This window comes from Papio anubis, chromosome 7 (genome assembly GCF_008728515.1).
Source record: "Papio anubis isolate 15944 chromosome 7, Panubis1.0, whole genome shotgun sequence".
NCBI classification, from domain to species: Eukaryota; Metazoa; Chordata; class Mammalia; order Primates; family Cercopithecidae; genus Papio; species Papio anubis.
This window is the reverse complement of record NC_044982.1, coordinates 61,882,934-61,896,378: the sequence shown is the minus strand read 5'-3', so window position 1 is coordinate 61,896,378 and position 13,445 is coordinate 61,882,934. Positions and strand designations below refer to the sequence as shown.

Here is a 13,445-nt window from a genome sequence, read left to right as displayed (position 1 = left end):
CTTGTGCAGTGTCCAGGAGGAATGAGGTCGTGTGAATAAACTGAAGATGGTAAACATGGTGGATTTTATTGCTGATGAAAGTGGCTCTCAGTGGGAAGAACAGAGCAGAAAGGTAATCTTCCTCTGAGTCCGGCCATCCCCGGACTCCTCTCTGAGGCTATGCCAGACTCATCTCTGAAGCTACACTGTCAAGCTGTCCCTCTGAAGTCAAGCTGCTTCTCTCCAATGTCCAACCATAGTTTCTGTCATCCAGCTGCTTCTCCTCTCTCCTGGCTGAGTTCTAGGGTTTTTATAGGGTCATGATGGGGGCAGGGTGGGCTACGGGTGGTATCAGAAAAGACAACATTCAAGCAGGAAAACAGGGATGTATGTTCTCACTTTGGGCCGCAGTATTAGGCTTTTCAGCTTGAGCGTGGGGCCCTTGGCCAGGACCAGCTCTCTTGTGCCCAGAATTTCCCTGCCTCCTGTCCCTATCATTATCTCATCATCAGCACATTATTTGTATTTCCAAAATTATTTCCTCCTAAACCTTATTCGTTAGCATTATTTGTGAAATGTGGTTTCTTTTCTTTTTAGCCACACTGAATCAAGTTCTATTTCATAAGTTCTATTTTTTCAGCACATTACATATGAAAAAATTGAAGCACAGAGAAGATGAATACACCAAAATTCACACATATCTCAACTACCAGGTTAGAACTGCAACCCAAATCTGAGTCCCAAGTGATTCCCTGTCCCATTATATGACTCTGCCTCCCTCAAGTGCTGGTAGGACGGCTGAAGCAATGGGAAGTTTAATGTGAGAAAGAAGTGCAAAAGGAAGCCAGCAGGCTGGATATGTTTCTACATGGGAGCTGGCTGTTCAATTCCAAGCTTTGGAACACAGGATATGCTAAAGACTCCTAGTTTGTTTCTGTATCTAGAAGGTACATGAAAAGTTTCAGCAGCTATGCAAAAATATCTGGCATGAGAAAGCTGTGCCACTAAGACTCACCTCAATAATGCAAGCCTATTAACAGTATAGTCAGGGCACATCTGGCAAGGTGAGGAAATGATCAAGAATAAATGTATGAGCGTCCATCAGAGGCAGCATTGTGTAGTTGTTAGGAAAGCACATCTTGATATCAAACTACCTGGGTAAGAATTCAATGTTCACATCATTGTGTTCTTGTGACCCTGAGAAAATTATCTAATATCTCTCTGCTTCAAATTATTTACAAGTAAAATAATAAGAATAGTATCTACCTCACTTTGTGTGAGGATAAGTTAATATATCTAAATTGTTTATAAACCTGCTTACTATTTAGTAAGCCCTCAATGTGAGTTTTCTTATCATCAATGAGGAAAATGAAGTTGAAAGTAGAGATTCATCTACCTTCCAGTCTGCTTTTAACATCTTAGACTATCAAGCTTGAAACACTGTAAATGGGTGCATTGAATATTCAATAAGTAGTTAGCAAAAAGAAGTGATTTTAAAAATGCACAGATGCTTTAGCAGGTAAGATAACTATGGAAAGGCAGATGCCCACAACCAACATATTTACTCAAAACGTGCTAAACCTGACAGGTAATCTACCTAACTTAAAACAAAAAAAACAGGCAAATTCTGAATGTATTTCCATAAAGGATTAGAGTCAGAATGGTTCAATGGTCACACAGGTACTTATGCTCAGCAAACTGAATACTTGGATTCAAAGCAGCAAGACTCATCCAGTGTAGACTGACAGCATTGAGGCCACTGAGAATCACTCAGACTCATTTAGGATATGCTTAGTTCAATGTACATTTGGTATATTTCCCACCAAGCTTTTATTGGCCTTATTTAGGGTACCACACGCTGAATTTCTTTAGATAATGACACCCAACTGATCCTCAATCTATCTGGTTCGAGTGGTGATCCAACCTCAAAAAGGGGGCAGAAACCCATGCCCTGCTAGTTCTTTAGTTCGAGGTTAAACATGTACCCAGGTTGTTCCAATCAGAACATAGGCAAGGATTTGATCAGAATACTCAGAAAAAGATGCTTTCACTTCTGTGGGATTTTAACGCAGGAAAATGTAGGCTTAAAACTTCTATGTGACAACTTCCTTTTCCCACCCCTGAAGACTGAGAATGAAACCAACAGGGAAAAAGATAAGAAATAAAGAGAAGAATGAAATCCTGATCACATTGTTTGAGCCTATAACCAGGCCACACTTAAAATGAAACTATCCTCTGGATTTTCAAGTTATATAAGCCAATAAATCCCCCATATTTTAAAAATCAGTCAGAGTTAGTATTCTGTCTGATGCAACAGAAAGAATCCTAGCTGATACACTTAGGAACTGAAAGGGAACACTTAGATGAAGACTGATTTTTGTAGTTGGTAAAAACTGTAATCGAAAAGTCATGGAGTGGCATCAGTAAAATGCCAACTAGAGTCATCTGGCTTTCCCCACCTCAACAAAAAGGGACCAAAACAATAAGAAAAAAATTATATTTTGAGTTGAGTGACTAATGAAGTACCCTAGAGAACAGCAGGGAGTGGTAAAGATCCTGTGGACCACAAACACTTAGGATAGCACCAGAGAGAGGGGTACAAGTTACCCTGCCACTTTACAATGTCTCCCCTACCAGGATAAGCTTGGAGATGGCGGGATTTCTTCTTACAGGTAAAAGAAAAGTTGAACACACCCAGGAGTACCATTATCATCACAGATGCCAGTGGTCCTTTCTATAGAAGAATCCCCTAGCCCTCACAGGTCCCAAACTCACTTTGGAGAGTTGCTAGAAGTTGGCACAGCTGCATTGTTCTGGAATAGGAACTCACATTGTGAATCCCCCACTCTTGTGATGTAAACTGCTACTACATAGCACCATCTTAACACCAGACCCACTGCTAGAGTGTGTTCTACCCTGGGGGCCAGAAGACATTGCCTTTATCCATTGCCTAGGTCCCAATATCATTCTTTCATGTTCACATGCATGCCTGAAACACCATGACCCTGGGTACTAGGATTATAGGCTGGACAAATGATTAAAACCCCAGTGTTTGAAGCCGTATGTCAACTAGGTCCTCTGGGTAATAAGCAGACTTCCACAGCAGGGACACCACCAAACTACCAGCCAGGTTACTGCTCCCACATGTGCCCCCGTCAGGCAGCCAGGCAGTTTATAGTACATGTGAGAGCCTGCGGATGGTTTAACAGTCACTTCAGTAGAGCCCTGCTTTGCCAGAGGGTCCACCACACTAACAATGGCCTGCCACATCTGTGCCCACCCTGATACCCAGTCTGTTAGTAACCCAGTGTAACCCAGTTCTGGGAGAGACTGCCATACTGCTGGCCGGCCAACCATGTCTGCATGTGTCTGGCCCTGCAACCAGCTTGGCACCCCTTCCCCCAGCAAAAATGCACCCCAGCTATCACAAACTCCCACAGCTAAGGCACTGAGGCAAACATAAATATTGGCCAATGAGAAATATAGTTGAAGAAACTACACAGAGACCACACTACTGAGTCCACACAGACACAAAGCCAATGCACTATACCCAGCTGACACCCAGGATGCTCTACAGAAAAAAAAAAAAGAACTTTCCCCCTACAAAATCATTTCATAAAATTGGAAAAAGCAACCTGTTCCACTAGATGTGTAGGTATCAGTAGATAGCATATCAGTAGATATGAGAAACAAACAAAAAAAATCCAGGAAACATGACACCCCCAAAAGAGCACAATAATACATGAGTAGTAAAACCCCCACAAAGGATATTTACAAAATGCCTGAAGAGAAATTCAAAATAATTACCTTCAGGAAACTTAACAAGATACAAGAGAATACTGACAAACAATTCAATGAAATCAGAAAAGCAATTCATGATCTGAATGAGAAATTCAATAGAAAGAAATAAGAAAAAAAGCAAACAAAAATATTAGAGCCGAGGAATTCAAAAAGTGAATTAAAAATACAGTAATACAATTCAGACCTTCAACAACAGACTAGATCAAGCAGAAAAAAGAATTTCTGAACTTGAAGACAGCTCTTTTGAAATAACCCAATCAGAGGGGGAAAAAAGAAATAAGAATTAAAAAGAATAAAGAAAGCTTATGGGACTTTGGGAACACCATTTAGCAAACATATGTTCACATTACAGGAGTTCCAGGGGAAGAAGAGATGAGAAAAAGGCACAGAAAACCCATGTAATAAAATAATAGCTTAAAACTTCCTAATCTTGTAATAGATATGAATATCCAGATCCAAGAAACCCAAAAGTCCTCAGTTAGACTCAACCCTTTTCAAGGCACATAATAATTAAATTTTGAAAAATAGAGAATTCCAAATGCTGCAAGACAAAAGTGTCAAGTTACATATAAGGGAATCACCATTAGACTATCAGAAGATTTCTCAGCAGAAGACTTATAAGCCAGGAGAGAATGGGATGATACATTCAAATTGCTGAGAGACATAATTGTCAACTACTAATACCGTATTCAGCAAAACCATCCTTCCAAAATAAGAAGAAAATAAAGGCCTTCACAGATAAGCAAAAGCTGAGGGAATTCATCACCACTAGACTGGCCTTACAAGAAATGCTTAAAGGGCCAGGCATGGTGACTCATGCTTATAATTCCAGGACTTTGGGAGGCCAAGGTGGAAGGCTTCCTGAAAACCAGGAGTTCAAGACCAGCTTGGAAAACAGAGTGAGACCCTGTATCTACAAATAATAATAATAATAATAATCTGGTCATGGTGGCATGTGGCTGCAGTTTCAGCTACTCACTAGGCAGAGGTGGAAGGATTGCCTGAGTTCAGGAAGTCGAGTCTGCAATAAGCCATGATCACACACCACTGTACTCCACTGTACACTCCTGGGTGGCACAGTGAGACCCTGTCTCAAAAAGAAAAAAAGAAAAGAAAAGAAAGAATGAAATGCTTAAGGGAGTTCTACAACTGTAAGCAAAACAACAATTACTATCATGAAAACATGTGAAGGTACAAAACTCACCAGTAGAGGAAAATTCATATTCAAACTGAGAATATTCCAGTATTATAAAGATGCTTTATAAATCTTCCAATTTACTAGTATGAAAGGCTAAAGAGACAATATTTTAAAAAATAGCTAGCAGATAAAAATGTAAATTTTAAAATTTTAGGGCAACAAAAACATAAACTGTGGGGCAGAGGAAAAATTCTAAAGTGTTTTCATGCAACCAAAGTCAAGTTGTTATCAGTGTAAATCGCCTGTTATAATTGCAAGACTATGTTAGTCCATGGTAACTACAAATAAAAAAATTATAACTGATGCACAAATCAGAAAGAGAAAGAAAAAGTGCAGCATAACAGAAAACCTACAAACCAGAGGTAAACAATGGAGAGATAAAAGAACAACGGATTTTAAAACAACCAGAAAACAATAAAGTCAGAGAAGTCTTTACCTACCAATATATTTCTAAATCAAACTGAATTAAATTCACCAATTAAAAGATAGAGAGGCCAGGCACAGTGGCTCATGCTTGTAATCCCAGCACTTTGGGAGGCCGAGCGGGGTGGATCACGAGGTCAGGAGGTCGAGACCAGCCTGGCCAACACAGTGAAATCCCATCTCTACTAAAAATACAAAAATTAGCTGGATGTGGTGGCAGGCACCCATAACCCCAGCTACTTGGGAGGCTAAGCCAGAGAATCACTTGAACCCCAGAGGCAGAGGTTGCAGTGAGCTGAGATCATGCCACTTGCACTCCAGCCTGGGCAACAGAGCTAGACTCCATCTCAAAAAAAAAAAAAAGATAGAGAGTGGCTAAATAATTTTTTTAAATGCCCAACTAGACGCTGCCTACAAGAGACTCACCTCGTTCTTAAAAACAAACAGTGAAAGTGAAGAGATGGAAAAAAGACATTCCTCATACATGAAAACCAAAACTGAGTACGAGTGACCATAACAGATAAAATGAATTTTAACTAAAATACTGTAAAAATAGGCAAAGTCATTTCATAATTACATAAGGATTGATTTAATAAGAGGATATAACAAATGCAAATATATATGCACCCAAAACTGCAGCATGCAAATATGTAAAGCAAATATTAGTACTGCAAATGTAAGGCACTATGTTCAGCTTAGTGCCTCAGAACTGTTTTTTCCCTAGCTGAAGCATATGCCAGCCCATTTAAATAATGGACAGATCATCCAGACAGAAAATCAACAAAGAAAGATTGGACTTACACTGCACCATAGATCAAAGGGACCTAATAGACATTTATAGAACATTCCATCCAACAGCTACAGAATACACATTCTTCTCAACTTCACAAGAAATGTCCTCCTATAAAGATCACATGTTAGGTCACGAAACAACTCTTAACAAATTAAGAAGATAGAGATCTTGACACAAGTATACATATGTAACAAACCTGCACGTTATGCACATGTACCCTAGAACTTAAAATATAATAATAATAATAATAACAAAAAGAAGATAGAGATCATCTCTGATATGATTTGGCTCTGTGTCCGAACCCACATCTCATCTCAAATTGTAATCCCCATGTGTCAAGGTAGGGGCCTGGTGGATGGTGACTGACTCATGGAAGTGGACTTCCCCTTTGCTGTTCTCATGACAGTGAGTTCTCATGAGATCTGATTGTTTGAATGTATGTGGCACTTCCCCCTTCACACTGTCTCTCTCTCTGCTGCCACCATGTGAAGAAGGCCCCAGCTTCCTCTTCACCTTCTATGATGACTGTAAGTTTCCTGAGGCCTCCCAGGCAGGCTTCTCATTAAGCCTGTGGAACTGTGAGTCAATTAAACTTCTTTTCTTCATAAATTACTCAGTCTCAAGTAGTTCTTTTATAGCAGTGTGAAAATGGACTAACACAATTTCCTCTTTTCTGAGTAAAACTATGTATGTCTGGAAATCAACAAGATAAATTGCAAAAACTTTGCAAATACATTAAAATTGAACAACATGCTCCTTAATAAGCAATGGATCAATAAAGGAATTATAGGAGAAATTTAAAGCTTCCTAGAGAAGTGAAATGAAAACACAACATACCAAAACTTACAGGACACAGAAAATTCAGTTGTAAAAAGAAAGTTTATACCAATAAATGCCTACATATAAAAAATTATAATAAAAAACATAATGATGCACTTCAAGGAACTAGAAAAACAAGAACAAACTAAACTCAAAATGGTAAAAGGAAATAAGGAAGCTCAGAGAAGACATAACTAAAATAGAGACTTAAAAAATTCAAAAGATCAATGAAATAAAGAGTTAACTTTCTGAAAAGATAAAAAGAATAAATTTTTATCCAGACCAAAAAAAGAGAGAAGATGCAAAGAAATAAAATCAGAGATGAAAAAGGACACATTAGAACTGATACGACAGAAATACAAAGGATCATAAGATACTGTTATGAAAAACTATACACCAACAAATTTGATAATGTAGAAGAAATGAATTAATTCCTGGATACATACAGCCTACCAAAATTAAATTATGAAGAAACAGAAAATATGCACAGACCAATAACCAGTAAGGAGATTGAATCAGTGATAAAAAGTCACCCTTCATAGAAAAACCCTGGGCCTGATGTCTTTACTACCAAATTCTTCATAACCTTTAAAGAACTCAGCAATTCTCCTCCAACTATTTCAGAAAACTGAAGAGGAGGAAATTATTCCAAACTCACTTTGTAAGAATAGCATTACCCTGATTCCAAAACCAGACAAAGCCATAACAAAGAAATAAAACTACAGGTGGATACGCTTGATAAAACATAAATGCAAAAATTCTCAGCAAGATATTAACAAATCATATTTAATAGCACATTAGAAAGATCATTCATATGATCAAGTGGGATTCATCCCAGGGAGTCAAGGATGGTTCACCATACACAGATCAATAAATGTTATATATTACCTTAACAGAAAGAAAGGCAAAAACCATATGATCATTGCAACAGATGCAGAAAAAGTGTGTGACAAAATTCAACAACCCCAACAACACTTCATGATAAAAACTCTCACCAAACTGGGTATAGAAGACATATGCTTCAACACAATAAGGGCCATATTTGACAAACCCACAGCCAATACCATACTGAATGTAGAAAAACTGAAAACTTTAAGATTAGAAACAAAACAAGGTTGCCCACATTGCTATTCAACATTGTACTGGAAGTCCTAGACAGAGCAATTGGGCAAAAGAAAGAAATAAAAGATGTGCAATTTGGAAAGGAGGAAGTCAAGTGACATTATCTTATATGTAGAAAACCCTAATAATGCCACCAAAAAAAAGCATTAGAACTAATAAAGGAATTCAGAAAAGTTGCAGGATACAAAATAAACACAAAAAAAATCAGTGCCATGATAAAAATAAAATATCTGAAAAAGAAGTCAGGAAAACAATTCAATTTACAAGAGCTACAAAAAATAATCTAACTAGGAATAAAGTTAACTAAGAAGGTGAAAGATTTTCACATGAAAAACTATAAAATACTAAAAGAAATTGAAGAAGACAGAAATAAATGGAAAAATATCTCATGTTCATGTGTTGGGACAATTAGTATTGTTATAATAACTACATTACCCGAAGCAATCTGCAGATTTAATGCAATCCCTATCAAAATACCCATAACATTCTTCATAGAAACGGAAAAACAATCTTAAAATTTATGTGGAACCACAAAGACCCCAAATAGCCAAAGCAATCTTTGACAAATAGAAAAAAGCTGGAACCATCATACTACCTAACTTCAAAATATACCATATAACTATTGTAACTAAAACATCATAGTGCTGACATAAACACAGAAACATAGACAAATGGAACATAATAGAAAACTCAGAACTAAATTCACATGCCTAGAGCTAACTGGTTTTCAACAAATGTGGCAAGAACATACACTGGGGAAAAGACAGATTCTTCCATAAATGGCGCTGAGAAAATTGGATAGCCACATGCAAAAGAATGAGATTAGACCCCTACCTGTCACCATATACACAAATAAATTCAAAATGGATTAAAGAGTTAAATGTAAAGCCAGAAACTATGAAACTATTAGAAGAAAAAATAGGAGAAATACTTCATGACATTGGGCTGGGCAAGGATTTTGAAATAAGAACTCTAATGCACAGGCAACAAAAGCAAAAACAAACAAATGGAATTATATCAAATGAAAAAAGCTTTTGCCAGCAAAGGAAACAACTAACAGTAGAAATAATCTACAGAATAGAAAAAAATATTTGCAAACTGTACATCTGAAAAGGGGTAAGTTTCCAAAATATATAAGGAATTTAAACAGTTGAACAGTCAAAAAGAAAACTCATTAAAAAATGGTTGAAATACTTTATGAGACATTTCTTCAAAGCAGACATACTAATGGCCAATAGCTGTATTAAAAAAAATGCTCAATATCACTAATCATTGGAAAATGCAAATCAAAACTACAATGAGATAACCCCATACTCCAGTTAGAATGGCTATTACCAAAAAGGATAAAAGAAAACAACTGTTGGAGAGGATGTGAAGAAAAAGGAACACTTACCCACTTTTGGTGAGATAATTTAGTACAGGCATTGTGGAAAACTATGTGGATGTTTCTCCAAAAACTAAAACTACCATATTATCTAGCAATCCCACTACTGGGTATATATCCAAAGGAAATGAATTCAGTATGACAGTCAGATATCTCCACTCCCTGCAATATCTTAGGCTACAATAGATTTTGCTATAAAACTAATGTAAATTTCCAGTGTTAAGTATGCCCCTTATGCCAACCTTCAGAAGATATTTTGTAGTACAGAAACTGTAGCAGTCTGAGTACAATTGCAGCACTAGCTAAGACAGAGAATCAACCTAAGTGTCCAACAAAGTATGAATGAATAAATGTGTTATATCTACGAAATGGAATTCTATTCAGCCATAAAAAAATGAATAAAATTCTGTCATTCGTGACAACATGGATGAACTTGGAGGACATCATGTTAAGTGAAATAAGCCAGACACAGAAAGACAAATGCCACATGATCTCAGTCATGTAGAAACAGAAAAAAAGGAGGAGGATAGAGAGAGGTTGGTCAACAGTTAAGAGGTTACAATTAGATAAGAGGAATAAATCATGTTGTTCTAGTGCACAGCAGTGTAACTATGGGTAGCAGTAAGGTGTTGTCTATTACAAATTACTTACAAGAGAGGATTTTTAATGTTCTCACCACAAAGAAATAATAAAGGTCGGAGGTGATACATATGCTAACTACCCTGATTTGACCATTATAAAACATATACATATATCAAAACATCAAATCGTATCCCTTAAATATGTACATTACAATGTGTCAATTAAAACTTTTAAAAACTAGAAGAGTCAAATCTGACAGATTCATAGCATGCTCAATGACCCCCTTCAATATCTTCATGGCGCCTGCAACCATGAAATTATTATATTCTCACTCATTCATGCTCGATATTAACCTCCATCTAATTTTGATAGTCTCCTTATTTCTAATACATTTTCCTAATATCCCAAAATAATCTTTCCAAATAGGAGAAATATCTTTAGTTTTGCCCTAATGGATTCCATATGCCCGTTTACTTGTAAGCAATGTGTATAAGGCTCACAGCTCAAAACTAATATTATGATAAGTCTGAAGCAAAACAATTTATTTATATTTATCTAATCCAGAATACTAATAGGGGTAAAAATAAACACAAAATTTCCTGACAAAAATCAAATAATGAAAGAACTTATAACTTTCTTGGGTTCCAATATGTTTTTCTATAAAACTAATGTAAATGTCCAGTGTTAAGTATGCCCCTTATGCCAAACTTCAGAAGATATTTTGTAGCACAGAAACTGTAGCAGTCAGAGTACAATCAGGAGACAGAAAACACATGGTAAGTTAAATGGGGGAAGGTTACTATAAATAATTATTATCTATAATAAATGAGTATCTATAAGATATAAGGAAATTGTATATGGCACCCTAGGGCTCTGCAAGAATACCTAATGGAGGACAAACTTGGAAGGCATTCAGACTTTGTTGGAGAAAGCATGGTTTGCCAGCTGGATAGCAGAGAAATCCATTGTTTCTATCATGCCTGAGCTGGTCTGGAGTTGCTGGGAAAAAAATAGGCATCTGTCGGAGTGCATGCTAAGGAGGAGGTGATCAGTAATTCATGGCACAGGTGCACAATGCAAGTCTGGTTGCTGGTTAAAGCAAAAGGCTTTCAGAGCCGCCTTCTCTGAAGTGCATGCAGGAGCCCAGGTTTTTGTGTCAAGAGGGCTATGGAAAGGTTATAGCAAGGTTGAGGCTGAAAGGTCAAAGGAGAATCTTGTTTTGGGTCCATGGCTAGGGTAGGAGCCACCAGACATCCTCACACCCACACCACCAAACCATGGTCTGTATAGGAATCTTCAAGAGAGCCTTTTCCTCTGCCCATATCTGTTCAGTATTCTCTACTGAGAGTTTAACATCCAATTCACTTCACAGAAGAAAATACATGAAGAAATTTTATTGTTTATGACAGAGAATATATTGAAGGGTGCATGCAAAGCTGAAAGGCAATAAATCAAGAACTGATGGTTAAAGGTTCTTTTCTACCATGTGAAACCTTACTCTCTTTTTTGCCTTATTTTCTCTATTTTTACATTCATTTAAAAACCAACATTTATTGTACCTATGATTTCGTCAAGAAAAGATGAACAAAATGCAATTCAAGTCCTTAAGGGGTAGAGAGCATGTAAACAAGAAAACAAACAATTGAAATGCAATCAGTACAGTAATAGAGGTATGTACACCAGAATTTAGCTCTGACTTCTCATTTCTGTTTTTTTAAATTTGAATGGAATCAGGGTATTCCCTATAAAAGTAGCACTTTCATTTTCTTGAACACTGATAGGCAAATAGAGCTAAAGCTACCACAACAGGAGCTACACACAATCCAATTTTGTCATTTATGTCACTGAAATCTTTTGTGTGTGTGTGTGTGTGAGACAGAGTCTTGCTCTGTTGCCCAGGCTGGAGTGCAGTGGCACGATCTCTACTCACAGCAACCTCCGCCTCCCAGGTTCAAGTGATTCTCCTGCCTCAGCCTCCCAAGTAGCTGGGATTACAGGCATGTGCCACCACACCCAGCTACTTTTTGTATTTTTAGTAGAGACAGGGTTTCACTGTGTTGGCCAGGCTGCTCTCAAACTCCTGACCTCAGGTGATATGCCTGCCTCGCCTCCCAAAGTGCTGGGATTACAGGCGTGAGCCACTGCGCCCGGCCTGCAATCTTTATATGCCATAGGATGTTATATTCACAAGACTACTGAATTTGATAATTAATAATTTATGATTCTGAAATTTCTAAATCAATACAATTTAAAGAATCAAAATACAACCTTGTCCAGAGATAGGAGGCAGTTCCAAATTTGAAAAATCCTCAAAAAGTAGACAAATGTACTTCTCAGTCTGAAATTTAGATAAGACATATTGAGGCAGGCAAATAGGGTCTACAGGCAGGAAACATAAGGCCAATTCACACTTCAGCTATGACAGGAAAATATCTTCTCCATAGGGTGTAGGCCAAGTAAATAAGTTTGTTACTTTACTTCCTCCTCTTCATTTACATTTACTGCATATCCCAAATAACCAAGGGAATCTCTAGAGGGTACTTAAACTCCCCAAAATTCTGTAACGGGGCCCTTGAGCCCCTATGCTTGAGCCCGCTCCCACACTGTGGAGTGTACTTTCATTTTCAATAAATCTCTTCATTCCTTCCTTGCTGTGTTTGTGTGTTTCATCCAATTCTTTGTTCAAGATGCCAAGAACCTGGACACCCTTCACTGGAGACAATACTACATGCAGAGTTTGCAAGTCAGCAAATTAGCTTTCGTTGAAGCATGGGATTGCCTAGACAAAGCTTTAAGGAGAGATCAAAATGATCACCTTATGTTGGGTTCCCTAGAAACAGTGTCTGAGATGGAAATTCTTGTTCAAGTTATTTATTGAAGGAGTGCTGTCAGGAAATGGGGAGTGAGGAACAGGAGTGAGGTAAAGGTAATGCAGGAAAAAAGCTATGCAAGTATGAGGTCTTAGACAAAGCCTAGCTTCATGAGGATCTCTGAATCTGCAAGATATTACAGAGTCAGCTCTACCTGAAGCAAGGAGGCCAACCTTTTAGAGCCCCTCTCCCATCAGAGAAATGTTAGCTGCAGGCTGCACTGGGAAGAAAGCAGGTCATGGCTCCCAGGTGAGGTGGCTCCTTATTTAGACAAATATTTCGAGAATATTTGTTCAGTTGTGAGGCACTGGCAGCAAACATCAACAGCATTTGTTGAGTTGAGTGCACGGGCAGTTAAAGAGGACCTGGGTAGAGCATGAACTGTATCACGATAAAAATTTAAAAATAAACTTTGGAGAATTCAAATGGAAAAACGCCATATGAATGAGGGACACCAATGTCCGCCATTTGAAT

At 37.7% G+C, this 13,445-nt stretch overlaps 1 long non-coding RNA gene across 5 annotated transcripts in view; it reads right to left on the bottom strand.

The window, feature by feature from the left end:
• LOC103886213 overlaps nt 1-13,445 on the bottom strand; it is an 88,297-nt gene that overhangs the window by 59,433 nt on the left and 15,419 nt on the right. For 4 of the 5 annotated variants that reach the window (XR_004184932.1, XR_004184933.1, XR_002523350.2 and 1 more), the window contains exon 3: nt 12,370-12,439. The exons of the other annotated variant lie outside the window; for it this stretch is intronic. This is a non-coding gene — a long non-coding RNA (uncharacterized LOC103886213). The remainder of the gene's footprint in view (nt 1-12,369; nt 12,440-13,445) is intronic. 5 annotated transcript variants of the gene reach the window in all.